At 44.3% G+C, this 14,849-nt stretch overlaps 1 protein-coding gene across 15 annotated transcripts in view; it reads right to left on the minus strand.

The window, feature by feature from the left end:
- Window positions 1-14,849, minus strand: part of LOC108358590 (ATP-binding cassette sub-family G member 2-like) — a 79,883-nt gene that overhangs the window by 53,692 nt on the left and 11,342 nt on the right. The window lies entirely within an intron of this gene.

The raw sequence follows: 14,849 nt of genomic DNA on the forward strand, positions 1-14,849 counted from the left end.
AAACGGCAATAACGCAAATTTGTGTTATTTCCCAATTCGTCGCGCTTCCGCTCGCGTCCCCCGCCCCCTCCCGTCCTTTTGCAATTATGAACTGGTGGCATTATAACCGTTTAGGAAAAAAATAATAATAAAATGACACTAGTTCACTTCTGAAACTGCTTTTTAATGTCCAAGTAATGGGAATTATTGCGTATGGTGTTGTTGCATGCACCCCACTAGGCAGGTTCAAACAAAAAAAAAAGGTTTAATTTTTTCCATGATATTAGTAGAGAAATGAGTTGCTCTACATGTCCAAAGACATTTTTCCAAAGGCTACCCCCAATATCTTTAATATCGGATTATACACATTTTAAGTTCTAAGACGACAGTCAAAAAATTTTGACATTCAAATACGATTCGCTAATCCGATATTAAAGATATTGGGGAGCCTTTGGAAAAATGTCTTTGGACATGTAGAGCAACTCATTTCTCTACTAATATCATGGAAAAAAAGAAAACTTTTTTTTTTTGAACCGGTCTAACATCCCACCCATGCATGGCCATGGTGGAATTATACCATGAACCAGCGAATACAGGTCACCTAATCAGCCATCGCTGTATTTGTAATCGATTTCCAGAAAAAAGTTTTCGTAGCGTTTTTGACGTNCATCATCACCTACTCTGAGGTAGTATACAGCAAACTAGACTCAATATCTTGCCATAAACTCAATGTAGCATTCAACAATGCTACACGTTATGTATATGGGATTGGAAGATATGAGCACATTTCTGCCTGTCGAACAAATATCCTGGGTTGTAGTCTTGAGAACTATTTGGCCGCTAGGAATTGCATATTTATTTACAAACTTACTGTATTTAAAATACCTGCCTATCTCTTTGAGAAGCTGATACCAGTAAGGTCACAGAGACACAACAGTTTTATTGTTCCAAAATTGACTTACCTAGCATCATCACGACTATTTTTCATTANGTTTACACCGTCTTTACCTCCTCGTAGTGATTTTTTAGCGATTGAATGTGTTTTGTGCAGCGATTTTAATTATAAGTTTTGGTTTATTACATATTTATGATACAAAATGAAGTGCTGTATGATTGGAACAAGTTTATGCGTATGTTTGGTTTGCCAAAAGGCGTAAATTTGCGTGAAAAGTGGGTGCACGTTTGTGGCCAGGACTTTGGCATTGAAAAATCGATCCGTGATAATGATATGCGATTGTAAAACACTTTCAATCATGAAAACCATATTTTATGAACTTTTTTTGCTAATTGTCATCAAGTTGCACTTTGTATTTCTTATAATAAATACCAATTTAATCGCACTCAATCAACGCGCCTTCTTCGTTTCCTTTGTTTGTTTTCATTCTTAGGCAGATGTCAAAAACGCTCAGAAATATACTTTTTTCTTGCTTCTTTGATTAGGTGATCTTGTATTTTTGGTTCATAGAATTATGCCAGGTGAAGTAATATTAGAGTGAGAAGAAAGATTTTGGCTCTGCCTTATTTGAAAATTTGCCTATAAAATTATGATTCAATAACACAAGGTTAGATAATTATTGACAGCTGCGGTTTGACACTCCCTTACAAAAGGTTGCATTTACGAAGGACAGAGAAAGGGCAAGAATGCAATCCCTTGTTTCGAAAATGGTAGTAGAAAAGTACGCAAAGTAGGCAATTAGTAGTGAAATTCCTTCCGTAAATTCTAATGTATTTGCAGGAAATCTGGNTTCGAAAATGGTAGTGGAAAAGTACGCAAAGTAGTCAATTAGTAGTGAAATTCCTTTCGTAAATTCTTATGTATTTGCAGGAAATCTGGCATTTTAAACGAAATGTTGAACGTAATATTGATATATCTACGTGAATTACGTAATTTATATGCTATTTAGCCGTATAAAAACTGCAAAATGACTCAAAATTAAAATAAGACTACTATGAGATTGATGTAAACATCCAATGCTTAGGTTTTCATCAGTTAAATATGCTTCATATGCATATACAAATAAACATATTGCACAAAAGCTTATACTTTTATTTCACGCCAAAGCTACACTGTTTCCATGTAAATTTGCAAAGAAGCAACACGGTCCCACTGCTAAGGGAGCGGTGCGAGAGAGACAACTGTCAGTTTATCGAACCTTGTATTATTGAATCATGTATAAAATGTGACTATTTATAAGGCAGCCGAATGTCAGAAAATAAAGCGAGAAAGCTGCTTTATCACTTCACGTGTTTATTGTGCCATTCGTCACACCTGCTTGTACAGACTATACGTTCAAATTTAGAAGTCTGAGAGTAGGTAAAATTTTACATATTTTTACATCACTATTTCGTACCACATGTTCGCTCCGTCTTCGTAAACAAAGTCCACAGTTCGGATATAGTGAAGCAAGTGATGCTAATGCACAAATTTTAACTGAAGATAAAACTCAAAACAATATTCTCTTTGNAAAGTCCACAGTTCGGATATAGTGAAGCAAGTGATGCTAATGCACAAATTTTAACTGAAGATAAAACTCAAAACAATATTCTCTTTGTTATACATACATGTAGGTACTGCGAACAGGAACGGTTACTTTTAGTTGCGATCCCGTATGAGTCCGGACTAGTCAGAAATAGTCAGAATCAGTCAGATTTTACTGGAAATCGATCCCGTACTCGGTTCTCTGACTATTGAGAGGACAAAAAAGAGAGTAAATACGGTTCTCTCTCTGTCAGAAGTTACCAGTTTTAGTCCGAGAATTTTTTGCTGGTNGAAAGATTTTGTCACTGCCTTATATGAAAAACTTGAATGTCAGAAAATAGAGCGAGAAAGCTGTTTTATTACTTCACCTGTTTATTGCGCCATGGTTCCATGCAAACATTTTAAGGTTTTCCAGCAATGTTTTCAACAAATTAAAAAGCATGCAGACAAAATTCATACAAAAGCGTTATGTCCAATTTGCCGAGCAGTTATTAAAGACTTTTCGTAAGTAAAAAAATTTGTTTAATTGTATTTTTGGAATAAAAAATTTGTTTTCCTTCTGTCAGTAAACTGTTTTTGTTACAAAGCATGATTCAATAATAGAAAGGTTTTTTAATAAAACAGTCTTCTCGCTACCACACATAAAATCGGCTCCTGTACTTGTGCAGAATGTTGCTTACTCTATAGTTTCTAGTGATATTAGTAGTAAAACCAAAAATTATTCATACTTAATATTCGTTGGCGTCACCTACGTTTGCGTAATTATCTAGAACAAGTGTAGAATAGCGACCGTTTAGCTATAAAATAACCAAATATGCCGATTGTTTGAACTTTTTACGCTGATTTCAACGATACCAAATTATTTGGCGCAGGTAAAAAATAAAGAAGATATAACAGGTTTATTTCATAAGTTCATAAGATATTAATATTTAAAATATCTAAAAACTGAACTTTAACCTTCTAGAACATCTTCATTTTTTACTTGCGCCAAATCATTTTGGCATGGTTGAAATGAGCATACAAAGTTCTATTGATCTGCATTTTTCGTTTTTGCATAGCTGTACGGTCGGTATTCTAGATTTGTTCCCGGAAATGACGAATAACTTAAATCAAAAATGCATATTTTTATGTATTGTTTAGTATTTCCATTAAAACACCAAATAAATTGCAAATTCGCATAGAATTAATAATACACATTTTACTTCTAATTGTATACTTTGCGTACTTTTTGTAATACCATTCTACTACCGTTTTCGCAAAATGCGAAATACAAATCTAGATAAAGGAGTGTCAAATTTTAGCTGTCACAAATTACACAACCTTGTATTATTGAATCATGGTTACAAATAGGATGGTTCCGTGCGCAGAAGTGGAAAACTTTTGACTGCCATTCACCTGGGAGTGGCCAGAAGCGATTCTTGTGCGTACGGTTCAAATCGCAGCTCACAACGTCCGGATATTTATATCCACGTATCCTCTGGGTAGCAACCAAACACCCGTTTGGGAGCGAGCTAAAGTGAGAAGGCGTAAAACTTCGCGTGCGCTGGGTTTGGGTCCCGCCACGTTAAAACCCCGCCCAATGAAAAATTCCAACAAGCCTCGGATGAGACCCCCTTTTTCTGATGACGACCACGGCAAACGTATAAAGGACTATGATTTAAGGGTATGCACCTGGAATATCCGGACCCTTAATGGGGAAGGTGCCTCTGCCCGGCTGGTTGATGTCCTCGGGAAGACAAAGGCTGACATCACCGCCATCCAAGAAATGCGATGGACGGGGCAAGGTAAAGTAAGCGTGAAGCCTTGCGACGTCTACTACAGTTGCCACGTAAAGGAGCGCAAATTCGGTGTTGGATTCGTGGTAGGAGAGAGACTCCGTCGCCGAGTACTGGCGTTCACCCCGGTGGACGAACGTCTAGCCACAATCCGCATCAAAGCTAGATTCTTCAACATCTCGCTCATCTGCGCCCATGCCCCGACGGAAGAGAAGGATGAGGCGTCCAAGGATCTCTTCTATGAGCGCTTGGAACGTACATATGAGCGCTGCCCCCGACACGATGTCAAAATCGTGCTTGGCGATTTTAATGCCAAGGTGGGCAAGGAAGGGATCTTTGGCGCCACTGTCGGAAAATTCAGCCTCCACGACGAAACGTCCGATAACGGACTGAGGCTGATCGACTTCGCCGGGGCCCGAAATATGGTAATATGTAGTACTAGGTTCCAGCATAAGAACATCCACCAAGCTACATGGCTGTCTCCAGATCGAAAAACGAGAAACCAAATCGATCATGTTGTGATAGACGGAAGGCATGCTTCAAGCGTTTTGGACGTACGTACACTCCGAGGGCCAAACATCGACTCGGACCACTATCTTGTTGTAGCCAAGATACGCACCCGCCTCTGTGCAGCAAAAAATGTGCGCCCAACAATGCAAGGAAAGCTTAACGTCGAAAAGCTGCAATCACAACAGACGGCCAATTTATTCGCCACTCGACTCACACACCTGCTCTCTGAGAGCACTCTTCAACAATCCGACGTACGCGAGCAGTGGAACCACATTTCCCGATCATTAAGTACCGCCGCCGAAGAAGTAGTTGGATTTCAGCGAGCCCGAAAGAACAACTGGTACGATGAGGAATGTCAAGAAGCCGCAGAGAAAAAAGATGCCGCCTACAGGGCCACGCTGCGATCGGGCGCAACGCGAGCCATGTGGGACCGTTATAGGGAACTGAAGAAGGAAGCGAGACGTATTTGCCGCAATAAGAAGAGAGAGGCCGAAATACGTGAGTGCGAAGAGCTTGAGATGCTGGCCGACAGGAAGAACGCCCGAAAATTCTACCAGAGGGTTAGGCGACTTACGGAAGGTTTCAAGACCGGGGCGAACTCCTGTAAGAACAACAATGGCGACCTAGTGACCGATGTCCAGAATATACTTAAATTGTGGAGGGAACACTTTTATAACCTACTGAATGGTAGCAGCGCTGAAAGTAGTGAGGAAGACGAACCCGAGTCCCCAGTCGATGATGATGGAGTAGCTGTCCCACCGCCTGACTATGACGAGGTACGAATAGCGATTACGCGGCTGAAAAACAACAAAGCTGCTGGAGCTGACGGCCTGCCAGCCGAGCTATTCAAGTACGGCGGCGAGGAGCTGATGAGGTGCATGCATCAGCTCGTATGCAGAATATGGTCAGATGAACGCATGCCCGACGACTGGAATTTAAGTGTGCTCTGCCCAATCCACAAGAAAGGCGACCCCGCCATACGCGCCAACTACCGCGGAATTAGCCTTCTAAGCATAGGTTACAAGGTCTTATCGAGCGTATTGTGCGAAAGACTGAAGCCCACCGTCAACGAGCTGATTGGACCTTATCAGTGTGGCTTTAGGCCTGGAAAATCCACCATAGATCAGGTATTCACAATACGCCAAATCTTGGAAAAGACCCGCGAGAATAGGATCGACACACACCATCTATTTGTCGATTTCAAAGCCGCTTTCGACAGCACGAAGAGAAGTTGCCTTTATGCCGCGATGTCTGAATTTGGTATCCCCGCGAAACTAATACGGCTGTGTAAAATGACGTTGAGCAATACCACCAGCTCCGTCAGAATAGGGAAGGACCTCTCCGAGCCGTTTGATACCAAACGAGGTTTCAGACAAGGGGACTCCCTTTCGTGTGATTTCTTTAATCTTATGTTGGAGAAGATAATAAGAGCCGCAGAACTGAACCGCTCAGGCACAATACTTTATAAGAGCGTACAATTGCTGGCGTATGCCGACGACATCGATATTATCGGTAAAAACAAGGGCTACGTCTGTTCTGCCTTCTCGGGATTGGATAGAGAAGCAAAGCGAATGGGTCTGGTGGTGAACGAGGACAAAACGAAGTATCTCCTGTCATCACACAAACAGTCAGAGCATACGCGTCTTGGCACCCACGTCACTGTTGACAGTTACAAGTTTGAAAAAGTAGACGACTTCGTTTATTTGGGAACCAGCATTAACACCAATAATAATGTCAGCCTTGAAATCCAACGGAGAATCACTCTTGCCAACAAGTGCTACTTTGGGCTGAGTAGGCAATTGAGAAGTAAAGTCCTCTCTCGTCGTACAAAGATCACACTCTATAAGTCACTCATCATGCCTGTGCTGGTGTATGGCGCGGAAGCATGGACAATGAAAGCATCTGATGAGGCGGCTCTTGGAGTTTTCGAGAGAAAGATTCTGCGAAAGATTTACGGACCTTTACGCGTTGGTGATGGCGAATATCGCAGACGATTTAACGATGAGCTGTATGAGCTTTACAACGATATAGACATAGTGCAGCGAATTAAAATTCAGCGGCTCCGCTGGCTTGGCCATGTCGTTCGGATGGACAGAAACGCTCCTGCTCTGAAAATATTCAACGCGGGCCGCGATGCTGGTAACAGAGGAAGAGGAAGGCCTCCTCTGCGTTGGAAAGACCAGGTGGAGAAGGACTTGGCTTCACTTGGCATTTTCAATTGGCGTCAGTTAGCACAGAAGAGAAATGACTGGCGTGCTGTTTTGGACTCGGCCAAAATCGCTTAGGCGGTTACAGCGCCAATTAAGAAGAAGAAGAAGGTTACAAATAGTATAAATAAGCAATGCGAAATAAACCAAAATTTGTTTTATTTACAACCTTTGTTGGCAATAGGGGATCTAATGGGGGAGTGAAGTGAATCTATAACCTATCCTTCCCAAACGACAACCTCACCCACTGCCCGTCAAGGCTTGGTGATCCCTGTTATCGCTAACGAGGCTCTGTCGACCGGTGCGAGGCGGTATATCCTCGCTCAAGGCTGAGCTCCCGTAGTGAGGACTGGACCCGGACTGTACGTGACGAGCATCGACTAACGCTCAGGACGACCATAAGGTGATGACGGGTGGACCACTACGTACGGGACCCCAATCTTCGCGTTTGAAAACGGACCGACAAATCCAGAAGCGTCTGTTCCCCAGTGGGGTGGCTCCCTGGTCTGCGTCTGACCCATAGTGGGCGGCAGGACAACCTTCACCTGGCAGTAGGTATAAAATGCAACCCTCCCCCCGGAATGTCTACTCAGCCCGGCCCTCAGTATCCGGCAAAGGAGGGTTCTAAAATCCCCGGAGACCCTATCGTTGGAGTGGTGACAACAGGCCCCAGCTATCGAAATGCTACTGTTGACCCTATCTTCCAGCTGTCTGCCCCGGGCTTGGATGATAGGCGAGCTACTGAGGTAAAAACATTGGCAAGGCAACAGAGTTGCCATTCCGAAAGTGGCGAGTCGGGCTCCCAGTATCTTCAAATCCACTCACTGCTAGACTCCTCAGATGAGGAGGATCGCGACTGGGCGGATTCCATCGCACTGAGCCAGCTCAGTCTGGGGTCTGATGTTTCTGAGAGACCGGCTGCAACCGAAGGAGCTATGGAGTCAATGCCAAGCCCGACAAGGAGAAGGACAAAGAGCGGCAGAGAAAGATGGGGTACAAAAGCTCTCGTCGAATCCTCGCGAAACTGCGAGAGCGCGACCCCGCCACTCTAACGCCAAGGGACACGAAGCATGCCTACATTGTCCGGAAGTATGAGCGACTCCGTGAGGAGAAAGTCTCGAATGCTTCCGGAAGTGTGACCGCGGTCTCTGGAAAAGCCACCAACTCCGAAAAAAGGGACGCTGTAACCAAACCCCCCTCTGAGGGCGGTAGCAGTCTGCCGACGAAGAAATCTGCTCCCCTGTCCGCTGTTGGAAACAACAAGCTGTCGCAATCACTGACGCCCAAGGTGCCGAAGACCGCGAGGCCAGTGTTCCCACGGATGCACGGGGAGAAGGCCTCGACGTCGGCAGCTGCTATTGTCTCCGGTGGTAAGGGACCGGTTGCACGCACTCCGAAGAGACAACTGTCTGGCGACAAGAAAACACAGCCTGAGCAGAAGCGGGTGAAAACTTCATCGACCTTATGCTCAGCACCAGAGCTCCAGGTAGCAATCATAGACCGGAATCACCCGGAAGGAAAGATTCCCACGGAAAAATGGTTGCTCCTGGAAGAAAAGATTATGAGGGCACTACTTGGCGAAATCCAGCGAACCAAAAACAACAACATTGGTATGTTTGATGGAGCCAAGTGGCAGAAGGGAGTCAAAGTTGTTGGATGCGGTAACAAGGAGTCGTTAGACTTCCTAACAAACTGCGTCCGCAACCAAGATGAACTTTGGGCCAACGCACGACTAGAAGTTGTTCCGATCTCAGAGGTACCATCCCGTACGAAAGTGCGAGTGTGTGCGAGTCCACCGTACACGGCGGAGCCAATTTCAGCGGACCAACTGGAGGGAGCGGTCCTCTGTCTAACGAAGTCTCTCAACGAATGTTACATAACAACCTGTCCCGAGAGCAAACCTTCTAAGCGACACCCAAGGTGGTGGACGGCCGATTTAAGGCGGCTCAGGATAGCAGCTAGGAAAACTTTCAATAAAGCGAAGTTCACTAAGAACGCGGAGGACTGGGACGAATATCATCGCAACTTCAATGCGTTCAAGAAAGAGATAAAGAAAGCAAAGAAGGTTTCGAGGACCTCGAAACGACTACTGATGCCGCGCGACTAAGAAGGTGCCTCTCGAAAAACCCGGATCCTCCCGGCTTTCTTAAAAAGCCAGGAGGAGGGCACACCGAAAGCAACCTTGAAACACTGGAACACCTTACGGACGTCCACTTCCCTGGCTGCGGTGACGCAGGGGACACAGGAACTCCTGTGACAGAACAGCCTTGTACCCACAGGCAAGGCAGTCCAGTGGACGAAATCATCACTACAGACAAAGTAGCTTGGGCTATCAGATCCTTCCAACCCTACAAATCTCCGGGACCGGATGGGATCTTTCCAGCCATGCTACAACGAACAAGCGCCGCGGTAACCCCCTGGCTAACGACAATCTATAGGGCGAGTAAGAGGGGTCTTCATTCCCAAAGCAGGGAAAGCGGGCCACAGCACTGTAAAAGATTTTAGGCCCATCAGCCTCTCATCATTTCTTCTCAAAATAATGGAGAGGCTTCTGAGTCTGCTGATCACGCAACGCTTTACTCCTGGGACCTTCAGCGAAGCTCAACATGCCTACCGTAAAGGTAGGTCGGTTGAAACAGCCCTGCACAAGGTTGTTGGGAGTATAGAACAAGCACTGAATCACAAGGAATATGCGCTGGCAGCCTTCCTGGACGTGGAGGGCGCCTTTAACAATGTTAATTTGGCATCCATACACTGCTCCATGGTGGCTGTAGAACTGGACCCATTGATCACTCTCTGGATCGACAATATGTTGAGCACCAGAAACATCAATGGCTACTTGGGCACATCAGAAGTGAGGAAAACAGCCACACGGGGCACACCTCACCAAGCGATATAAAATAGACAATTTCCGACCTCCGTCCCTCAATGGAGCAAATCCCGAATTGTCCAAAGAAGCAAAGTTTTTGGGGGTTATTCTCGACTCTAAGCTTTCCTGGAAAAGGAACACCGAAGAGTGGAGAAAGAAGGCGCTCAACGCGCTCTACTCCTGCAAAGCTACCATTGGAAAAGACTGGGGTCTGCGACCGCAGATAATACATTGGATTTATACGGCGGTAGTTAGACCTATCCTCACCTATGGCACGCTGGTATGGTGGCAGGCGGCTGACACCAAATCCCATTTACTCAACTTGCAAAAGGTGCAACGACAAGCATGCTTATGCATAACGGGGGCGATTTATTCAACGCCCCAGGCATCTCTAGAGACCCTGCTGGATATTCCACCTATAAAAGTATCGCAACTAAAAGCGCTCTACGACTCAGAGCGTCTAACATGCTGCGAACAACTTGCAACGGTCTCGCCACAATCCTCGGGAGAGTGGGGGTGGAATACAGCCGCTGTGACCATCAGGTCACGGAAATTGACTTCAATCGAAACCTCGATATCCATTTTCCTGACAGAAGTGACTGGGAATTTAATATTGCTATTGACGAAATACCCATGTTCACGGACGGCTCCAAAATGGATATCGGAACAGGATCAGGAGTTATCTCTGAGGGAGTCGTATAGACTCCCAGACCACTGCAGTGTTTTTCAGGCTGAGATATATGCAATCCATATGGCGGCAAGGTTGGTGGGTAAACCTTCACACCTGCAGGGTATTGCGACCACTCTGGCCACGGCTCGATGAACGAAGAACAAGGAGCCTATTAAGGCTTTCAAAGTCAAACGTCAGGCTTCTCACAGGAATACTAACGGGACACTGGACCATTGGCCACATGGCCGCCAGGTTCGGAGCCCCGCATAATGATTTCTGTAGAAGCTGCAGGGGTGAGGAGGAGTTAGAATCCGTCCAGCACTTCGTTTTTGAGTGTCCAGCACTTCGATGAANGCGCTCAACGCGCTCTACTCCTGCAAAGCTACCATTGGAAAAGACTGGGGTCTGCGACCGCAGATAATACATTGGATTTATACGGCGGTAGTTAGACCTATCCTCACCTATGGCACGCTGGTATGGTGGCAGGCGGCTGACACCAAATCCCATTTACTCAACTTGCAAAAGGTGCAACGACAAGCATGCTTATGCATAACGGGGGCGATTTATTCAACGCCCCAGGCATCTCTAGAGACCCTGCTGGATATTCCACCTATAAAAGTATCGCAACTAAAAGCGCTCTACGACTCAGAGCGTCTAACATGCTGCGAACAACTTGCAACGGTCTCGCCACAATCCTCGGGAGAGTGGGGGTGGAATACAGCCGCTGTGACCATCAGGTCACGGAAATTGACTTCAATCGAAACCTCGATATCCATTTTCCTGACAGAAGTGACTGGGAATTTAATATTGCTATTGACGAAATACCCATGTTCACGGACGGCTCCAAAATGGATATCGGAACAGGATCAGGAGTTATCTCTGAGGGAGTCGTATAGACTCCCAGACCACTGCAGTGTTTTTCAGGCTGAGATATATGCAATCCATATGGCGGCAAGGTTGGTGGGTAAACCTTCACACCTGCAGGGTATTGCGACCACTCTGGCCACGGCTCGATGAACGAAGAACAAGGAGCCTATTAAGGCTTTCAAAGTCAAACGTCAGGCTTCTCACAGGAATACTAACGGGACACTGGACCATTGGCCACATGGCCGCCAGGTTCGGAGCCCCGCATAATGATTTCTGTAGAAGCTGCAGGGGTGAGGAGGAGTTAGAATCCGTCCAGCACTTCGTTTTTGAGTGTCCAGCACTTCGATGAAAACGCCTCAAGTTTCTTGGGCACCACTTCTTCGCGAATCTGGATATCTTGGGGAAAGCTCCTCTCGAAGGACTGCTAGGATTCGCCAGAAAATCAAAATGGTTCGAAGACATGTAGGGATAGGCTTGGGGTAACCCCCATGGGCATCACAATAGGCCTCTGCGGCCTCCGAGTGAACTCTTTTTTCAGAGCTGCCCGTTTAACCTAACCTAACCTTACCTTGTTGGCAATAAAGCAAATTGGTATTATTTCCCATTTAAGAGTGAAATAAAGGAAATTTTGCGTTATTGCCGTTTGTGTTATTTAACCCAAAATATTTTTAAATATCTTTAGACGCTTTTAGTTTTGATGAAGAAACTTAAATATTTTATTGACCTTTAAATAATTATAAATTTTCAAATATCTGGCAACCTTATTCTTCAAAAATTTTTTACCACAAACTTACAGATAACATCGAGTAGTACTCGCTATCTGACATTGGTTGAAGACGGACGCGCTCAATTCTGAGATTTCAACTTTAACTTAATAACGAGCAGTTTCATCTTTACTGAGGATCGCAAGGAGGAAAAAATTTAAAAAATTTCAAAGAAGATTATAAAATCAAAGGAAAGTCTGGTGCAGAGGAAGCGGTGAGGTCAAGAAGGACCAAATCAACGTGGAGAACAACGCAGAAGGCACCTGGGAGTGTCTGGTGTGGTCCCCAGGTTTTTAGCATTCATTTTAAGTCCACAGTGCTGTACATATGGAGGGAACTGTTGGAGGACAACTCCCTTTAAGCCCTTAATCCAAACAATAAGTTTTCAGGTGAGTCTGCTTAATTTACTCAAGTGGTGTGTTTTTTTATTGTGCGGGTAATTAGACGCCAAAATGGCGGACGCTTTGGCGGCTGAAGAGCCGCCAGATAACGATGCTTTAGAGGATGACACAGGCTGGTTTACAGCTGTAGAAAAGAGGGGGAAAAACGAATTGTCAAAAAAGACAAAGGAATGAGCGAGAAAAAAATAGTCATACAAGAAAGAAGTCTTGGTGAATCTCTTTCTAACAGCGAAAGTGAATGTAGGGACGATACGGAGACAACCGTTAATAAAATTCCGCTACAAGGAATGTTACTAAAAAGGAGTACATACACTAGGGTAAACGAAAATAACCCCAAATTGTGCACATTTTCAACGAAAACGCTACTTCAGCCGTAGGGAAAAATGAAAGTGACGCATTAAATAAACCCCCAGTGAACGTACATTAAAATCCCTTTGTTAACGAGAACTCACAGCAAAACAATGTGAACTCAAATAACGCCAGCTTAAATGCAGCTGCAGCAAAAACGAGATATTTTATGATAATGACCATGATGGGGAGGCGAACGTGCTTTTCGACACCTCGGCAAGCTCCTTGTTTGAAAATAACAAAACCAAAAATGGACTTTTTCTCTTTGAAAAAATCAGAAAACTAAATATTCAAGGCATGCGTAACGCTCAAGCTATAGGCAAATCCTTGTACAAGGTAACTTTTGACAATGTCTCATCTGCTAATGAATGTCTCAAAAACGGCGATTTAGGAAATGCCAAAATACGACCTTTCATCCCGCGCAGCTTTATCGAGACTTTCGGTGTGGTACGGCAAATCCCTGTAGAATTTCCTGACGAAGAAATCAAAGAAAACATACATTCGGACATTCCAGTGACCTCGGTCATGAGACTTAAAAGACGGGACCCAAACGATAGGGAAAAACTTCTGCCAATGATAGGATTCAAAGGCAACAACCTTCCGGAGTCTATTGACATATTTATATCTAAATTCAAAATTCTACACTACTTTCCCAGAATAAGACAGTGCTACAACTGTGGTAGGCTGGGGCACACTAGACTAGCTTCTAAAGCTAAAAAGAGATGTATCACATGTGGGAAAGAGGACGGGTGTGTTGATAAATGCAATGACGAAAAGTGCATTGTTTGTGGCATCCAAAACCACAGTGCTCTTAGTAGGAAATCGTGCCCTAAATGGGAAAAAGAAGAAGAGATTTTAAAAATTATGACCATTAAAAAAATTTCCAGGAAAGAAGCCTTTGACTCCTACCATAATCTTAAACAAAGCTCAAACAGATTCTCACTTCTCGCAGATTATGAGAGCTTCCCTGCTCTCGGTAGCAACAGAACGAAAGTGGTGAACAGTAATGAAGTGGTCAACTGAATCACAACTAGAGTTAGGTATAGTAAAGTGGCTCAAATTCCCATAGCCGGTGGAAGTCAAAAGCCAAACCCGACCGACAGACAAGCAAAAGATAAACAACCCATCACTCCCTGCTACGAGTCCAAGAATTGGAGCCGTGTCGCAGAGATTGAAATACTTGTCTTTCTTCTGTGCAAAAGGTTTAACATTCAAGTTAATAACACAATGATAGCAATGCTATGGAGGTAACGACAGCAGACGCAACGGAACGTAGAAACCAATCATCACAAATCTGTATGAGAGTCCTACAACTCAACGTGCAGAGTTTGAAGGCCAACAAGGCACTCGTTGAATTTTTTTGCAAGAAACACAACATTGAGCTGCTGGCCTTGCAGGAGATTTTCTCTCAAGATCCTAGTGGTAATAAACTCATTAACTACAACCTTATAACAAAAATGAGAGCTGATGGTTACGGAGGCGTGGCTATTGGCAGCAAAAGAAATATCAAACTACAAAAAATTAAATATCAAGCACAATGTGACATTGTCATTGGCAAGACGACGTATCTGGACAACAACATCACTATTTGCTTGGCATACTTTAGTCAAACCCTAACCATTCAAAACTTTAACAACGAAATTCAGAAATTGCTAGCCTTTTTAAATAAACAACCTAACGTCATTCAGTTGGGAGACTTCAACGCAAGATTTTCTAGGTGGGGAGACAGCTTTGACTCGACGAGGGGAAAAAGCCTTTCGGCTGCCATCGACAGATTTAATTTCAGGTGCCTCAACAGCGGGGCTAAAACCTTTCTCTATACTAACACCAACGGCGTGGGATTAAATGGTTCGGTACTAGACCTCAGTCTTACCAACTGCAACCTCTTCGAAAACTGGTCAACTGGTAAATAAGGCGAAGTGCGAGAACGGTCTAAAATCCTTCAACTCTGCGATTCAGCATGCTGTAAAAAAGTCGACG

Source organism: Rhagoletis zephyria, unplaced genomic scaffold, assembly GCF_001687245.7.
Source record: "Rhagoletis zephyria isolate East Lansing unplaced genomic scaffold, Rhagoletis_zephyria_1.1 Rzeph_scaffold_00272, whole genome shotgun sequence".
Lineage (NCBI taxonomy): Eukaryota > Metazoa > Arthropoda > Insecta > Diptera > Tephritidae > Rhagoletis > Rhagoletis zephyria.